Here is a 7435-nt window from a genome sequence, read left to right as displayed (position 1 = left end):
GTTAAATACTTAGAATTGAATCGTGTAATAATACTAGTTGGTTGTGATGCTGTTGGTTGAAAAAATACATGGTTGACCTTTGGTTATCTTTGTTGGTGTCTCCATGTAGAATAATGTGGCTGCTGGACGTGAGTAACACCATCATTTTCTTTCGGAGAATGAAATTATCATGAATATTGGGCTATCTCCTTCGTCTACCGAGAGAATCGAACCACTGATTCTAGAGATGACATCTGAAGGTGCACCACTGTTTTATCGGAGTACATCGCGAATATTAATATTAGAATCTCAAAAGCTTCAAAAACAGACATTTTGTGATACAGACCCAACCAAAACAATACTCTATCCTAACCATAAGTTATATAGGGTAGCATGTGAAATACACCCTTAATATATAAACTTTTGTTCATATGTGAACTACTGGTAAGTTAATCACCACCGTGTTGGTCCTAATGTTTTCACTATTTTCTTGTCAAACATAATTAGTAGTTCACCAATATGAAGATAGAACTTTTGTAAGTTTTGAGTCATTTTTACAAATTAATTACACATATTTCATCAATACATTATATTATCTCAGAAACTGTAAGTATATTTAGCAGCCTGAAGGTGGTGCTTGTTTTACGCGAAATGTGAATATTTGGATCAAATCACACATTAAAAACTTTACTAGTATATGATCTGTAAGTTAAAAATGTGTACATGTAGCGTATCGTTACAATACAAGCGTTGTGTAGATAAACAATTAGATCTAGATTCCAGGTCTAATGTACCGGCATAGCCAGGTGGTTAGGGTACTCGACTTGTAATCTGAAGAAAACGGGTCGACTCCCTGTCACAACAAGCATGCTCGCGTTTTCAGTCGAGGTGGCGTTATAAAATGAGTGAATCCCAGTACTCGTTGATAAAATAGTAGCCCAAGAGTTGGCGGTGGGTGATGATGACCAGCTGCCTTCCTCGTTTCTTAAGCTACTCAATTAGAGACGGCTAGCTTAGATAGTCTTTGTGAAGCTTTGCGAGAAATTTCAAAAAACAAACAATATAGGTCTAACACAAAAAATGTGGTAAACGTTATCGAACAACCTGACAAACAATTTGACTCTCTTTAGGTAAAGAAAGATATCACCCATCAGCACACATGAAATACTGCTAAGTAAGTGAAGGTGATTATATAGAACACATCTGGGTCCAGTTTAACAATTTTTATACCAGTTCTTTACTTTCGACTACATTACCAAAATGAACGAGTCTGACACTGTACACACAGCCTATTACAAGACATCTAAACTTTTTATACCTTCAATATGAGGCACTGAACCCTAAGTAACTGAAAATATCTAGGTATTCTGTGTCTGGAATGTCCATAACTGTGTCTCTCTAAATAAAACTAATGTATCGGCAGCTAAGTCTGTGGTTATTGTTACAAGGCTGGAATAGGTGTTCGTCATAGACATTCCAAATTACTAACATTTTACCTTAAGTAAATCATGAGTTAAAACTATAAACACATAGATTTCCTGTATACAATAAACGTTACAGAAACTCGTCATATTTACACACAAAATGCCAGATAGTAAAACTAGCTCCGCTTTCAGTTACGTCTACAAGTGTCACTGTGACTTCTGAGACATCAACATGGGTGTCACTATGACTGAAGCGAGGCTGTTATTGGTGTTAATATCGTAAAAATGGTATTAATAAAGTAGCTTATAGTAAACACCCACTACAACAAAACTATATCAAAATAAAAGTCGAATATATCCCTTACATAATAAATTATATCAGTGATATTGTGTTAATTGGTTTGGTGGAGCTTGAACTTTGTTCAAAGTCACATGAGAGTTATCTCCGCTAGCCGTTCCTAATTTAGCAGTGAAAGGCCGCCAACTCTTCACCTGGTCTTTTAGTCATGAAGACTGGGATTGACCGTCACTTGGCTGAAAGGGCAAGCATGTTTGGTGAGACAGGGATTTGAACCCGTCACCCTCAAATTGGGAGTCAAGCGACTACTCATCTGGCCATACAGGACTAATATAGTGTTAATGAAGGTATACCAATAATATAGTGTAAGTGAAAGTTGTTGAAAATGTTGAAGTGTGTTGTTTCTCAATTCAGCTAAGTTTAAGGATTATCTCCATCTTGAAAAGTCCTTCATGTGAACATATCTTCACAATCCATGTACATGATTATTTTTCATGACCATCACATACTTTTTCAAATGTGACAAAGTCTTAGTGACATCCAACTACATACTAAATTACAAATAATGTTGCTACTGTACCACTGGAACCTTATATTCAAGATGTTGATTTGGTTATTCAAAATTATTTTAATATAACATTCTGAACCATGTGCATCCTACTAAAAATATAAAATGTATTAAATCATCATACATGAACAATTTTAATATTTCAGTAAATATAGAAATGTTTTCTTGATCAGTTTCTGTTATATAACAATTTAGTATTGAATAAATCATGTAGGATCGAACATGTTATGAAGATTTAAAAACTTGTTTGTTAGAATCTTTTAAACAAGTCTATCTAATAATAGTAGAACTATACAAAGATACGATTAAATGTAAATTAGTTAGTACTTTGTATTTTCAGTACGTAGTTGTATTGAAATTAACAAATCTAAAGAAATTCCTCATATTGGTTAAGAACCGTTGTAATGAAAATATATCAGACAAACTGTCTGTTCACTGTTTAAATAATTCAGTCTTTAATTGTTGTTTTTTTATAATTTTATTTATACAGCACACCTACAGTTTTGATCAAATCTTATTGCAAAAACATATACATGATTTCAATTATTCGTATCAATAAATAATCTGAACATGTGGATATAGTCTCTTTGAATCTCTTCTCAATAACATGTTTCAACAATATCCTTACCATAATTGATGTTTTGGACTACATGGAATCAGATATTACTGTTATATCATTTAAATGTGTCATTATATCTGCGATCTGCCTTTACAGGTTAAACATACTGATAAGTTATGATGGTAAGTGTTTTGCATGAATAAAACCAAATAATTCTACTTTTGAACTTACAAACAGAAGGACCAGTAAATACGTTTATCTATAGTTATTTGTATATACACTAGATTACACACAAAAAAGTTGAATACAGTTTTGGTAATGTCGATTTTCAGCTTTGCTTTACATCTGTAGTGTATATATTTTTTAAAGAAAAAGTTATTGTACGTTGATTGTGAATTTATGAAAACTTAATATTTCTCATACACCGTAAATATATTTCCGATAGATACCACTTCTCATAAGATGGCTTTACTGTTTAGTTCTGTCGACACTAGTTCCACCTACCCAAGGTTTCAACAGGAACGTGACTACTTCTACTGTCGCAACCGCTTCCAAGAAAAGAAGTACCAGAAGTGTGAGTCGATATCACGATATCTTACCTAAACTCACACTGACTTGGTTGAGGAAACAGTGATGAGCACCCTTCGGAAAGTGTCCAAATGCATCTCTATTGGAGTGCAACATCTCAACCTAGAGAAAAACACATGTGGGACAACGCTCATAACCAAATACAGTCTTCGCCCATGTTGACAGTACGTTTCACTAAACTGGGTGTCAAAAAGAGGATGACATCCTTAATTGTAGATATGATGGTTGGTCCACCTTTCCCATGGTAATGTGTGATATCCTAGTCAACACAGTGCATCTAGACTAGTCTGTCTCCTTTCTATACCAGACCACCTGAGAATCAACCTTTTGAAGAAGATATGACAGGGTTTTCGTAACCAACTAATACTACTTGGTTGGTCCAGTACTTTCTAAAACCAGTTTTACCACAAACTAACCAGCAGGAGATTGTACAGTTATAACATTCTCTAGTGTAGTATAGTACAGGAAAAATGATATATAGAAATGAAAAGTAAATAATCTACATGTACAGTTTATCCAAAAGCCACGTTTGAAACCGGAGAGTGGTGATAGTGGAATGATAATTTGACACCGAGTCTGATGAATGAGTGATATTTAAGGGGAAGTACTAAGAGGGGGTATTTTGTGAAGAAGGATAAGGACTGGAAATTAAGTTTGAGCTGGCCATAAATGTGTTATCAAAAGGACAGATGCAGGTGTGGACTGAGTGACGTATAAAACCTTGAGAAGGAAACATATATAAGTAACTTGGTCTAACTAAATAGAATTAATTTACTATCTAAGCAAAACGATGTGGTATTGGAGACCAAAAAGTTATGACTGTTCTTTCTGAGATGGGTGGTAAATGTGTACAGAGGTTGAGTATTTCACTGATTAGATAACTATCAGAACACTTGGGTATTGAAAGAACACACTGTACAAAGGATCTTATAGGTATTGAGTAATGGATACCAGGTTCCATTGATTCTGTTATACTCAGTAACAGATGTGAAAGTGAGTGTGACTCAAAGGCATAAGGACTTCCATTACAGCTATTACCTCCAGTAAAGAAATTACTTCACTAGTAGACAGATTAAGACTGCATCAATCTAAACGAAAAGAAAGAAAATTCAGACCGATTGAGAAATGTGTTGAAAAATATCCCAGGTGAAAAGTGTATGAACAGTAACACGAAATTTAAGATTCGTGTTTAAATTGAGTGAATTTTGAAACAAGTTACTTAATAACTGTACAAAATATAAAGTAATAAACAGCATGAAAAACGTTAAAGTAAAAAAACAAGAAGGAAAAATTTTAACACATCATAAAACTATTGTGTCAAATGTAGAGATGAAGATTGTAACCCCCATTTTATTATCTCCAACTGGTTAGTTCAAAAGACATCTGGTTTTGGGAAAAGTTAACATTTTCTTACATGAAAATGTGTTTCCATTAGACACTTACCATTTCACACAGAGATTATATCTTCTGTGAACATCTGCCTTGAATATCTGCATGACACTAGTTTTTAGGCAACTTCAATCTAAACTCACGTGATTCTTATTAATGGATAATGATGTTATTGTTTAATAGCTCCCTCTATACTGCTCCACTCATGAAATTTTATTATTAAAGAGAAAATAAGTCGTAATTACCCAAATGAACACATACGCATCAGAAAACTTGTGAGTGAAGTGGCTATTTGATAGGCAGATCATGATACAAATGATCTGTTCTCAAATTAATCGCTTCAAATACATGAGAATCTATACAGCAAATCCATTGGATGGATGCCGAATCATGTCGGTCGAGTGTTTTAAAAAGGAATTAAAGATCTGATACCTGCTCTATAATTGATGTAAAAAAATCACCACGAATTTATCAAAATGGATCATAATCAAACAATTCACTAGCAGTGGTAAGGAATACAAACATGTCCAATGAACAGAACAGAGGTCGGACACACTGATGTGGAAGAATTGCTTATGCTGGTACATATGTTTAAGATGAGATTGTTTTTCAATGATGTATCACAACCAGTAAACATAACATTTCTGAAGAGGTGTGGGTTTGGTACGATTCAAAGTAAAGGAACCAAAACAGTGGTAATAGATTATCTAGCCACAGCGAGTTTCTCGAGCACAGTAGGAAACAGGGAAAATGGTTGGGTCAAGAGGATAAAGTATTGGGTTGGAGTGAGTAAGGATTTGAGCATTTTGTCAATTCATCCAAAACGGGTTTATACCATCAAGGATATGACTGGAGGACTCTTTCCATGGGTATGAAAACAGAAGGCTATCTTGGATGTAATAACGAAACCACAGACCAAGTCAACGTGATTGACCACGTGATTGAAATTATAGGAGACAAAGTAGTGTTTGAAACAATAAATTATAACATCAGTGGATGAAGAAAAGGAAGCATCTAGAGAACTCTGTGGTGGGAATAGGAGGAAAGGCGTTTGTAATATAGACCTGAATATGGAATAATGATCCAACGAAGTGAAGAGACCTTTTCTAAATGAAAACTTTGGACAGATTAATAACTAAATCCCTTCCGTGTCTTTTTAAGGACATCAAGTAAAACCTTGTAAGATGATTGGTAAATTTCTTCACACCTAAAGAAAACAGAATAGATTTCAAAGTGGATGAAATTGAACAGGTTTAGAACTGATCGTTAGAGAGAAAAGAACTGGAGAGAAATCCTATGTGTAAGAATGGTTGTAATCCATCCGTTATTTGACATATGGGACCAGAGGAAGAAACATTGTATAGAACAAGCCACAGCAGAAAACCGAATGGAACAAGAATCATTCCAAAGGGAACAGCATCTCTATGAAGTACTTCTCACATGAAATGAAGACGTAAAGTGCAAGGAGGCAAACAAAGAAGGTTCAGGAAAAGACAGGGTAATTGTGTACTGGGTAGTTGAACTGAATAAATGGGTCAGCTTTCCAAAAATTCAAAATTTATACCACAGTTTGTGAATCTAGATAGTGCATGTAAAAATAACTATAATTCTTAATCAATGAATCAGTAAGACTACAAGGACCAGACATATAATCCTGGAAATGTAGTTGGTGTAAAAAGAAATCAGTATGTATGCAGATGTAAGTAAATGAGGAAAAACAAGTAATACATCAGGATTACATTTATAGAAACGGGATGTGAGAGAGGGAAAAAGACCTGGAATGGAACATATATGAGAAATTAAGCCCACATAATGAGAGGATGGTCGAATACTGTCTTCAGTGGGAAGTTCACATAAGTAGATGAACGTAAACAAACAAGCTGACCTTCTGCTGAATTTCCTATTGAAATCGAAGGGATGAAAGAGAGTCAAACAGATGTGAATAAAGTTACAGACTACATAATGGTGTTCACTAATATATGAAAAGTGGCTGTCACATCAAATAGATGTGAATGAAGTTACCGACTACATAATGGTGTTCATTTATATATGAAAAGTGGCTGTCATGTCAAATAGATGTGAATGAAGTTACCGACTACATAATGGTGTTCACTAATATATGAAAAGTGGCTGTCATGTCAAATAGATGTGAATTAAGTTGCAGACAACATAATGGTGTTCACTAATATATGAAAAGTGGCTGTCATGTCAAATAGATGTGAATGACGTTGCAGACGACAAAATGGTGTTCACTAATATATGAAAAGTGGCTGTCACGTCATCAACACGTAACAACATCTCCTCGCCACTGTTGAAATTTCACTTATGTGTAAACATTCTTCTCTCACAAAGGATAGAGAAATAGTGATATGGATTTCTACGTTAATAAATAGAAAAAAATGTAATTCAAGAAACAAAGCAAATCTCTGTTATTAAAAACTAGTAAATCTACAAAACAATTTTTAAATACCACAGCGAGAACGAGAAAATAGGAAGTTAGTGTTTCTAAGATTGTTGGAAGACACATGCTGAATTATGAAAAATCTCATGAGCCAAGATGCCAATTGTCTAAAGAAAAAAATCTCTAAGGTAAACGAACAGAAGAAGATATCTTGGCACAGTGTTAAAAG

Source organism: Tachypleus tridentatus, chromosome 1 (genome assembly GCF_004210375.1).
Source record: "Tachypleus tridentatus isolate NWPU-2018 chromosome 1, ASM421037v1, whole genome shotgun sequence".
Lineage (NCBI taxonomy): Eukaryota > Metazoa > Arthropoda > Merostomata > Xiphosura > Limulidae > Tachypleus > Tachypleus tridentatus.
Note: the sequence above shows the minus strand (reverse complement) of the source record.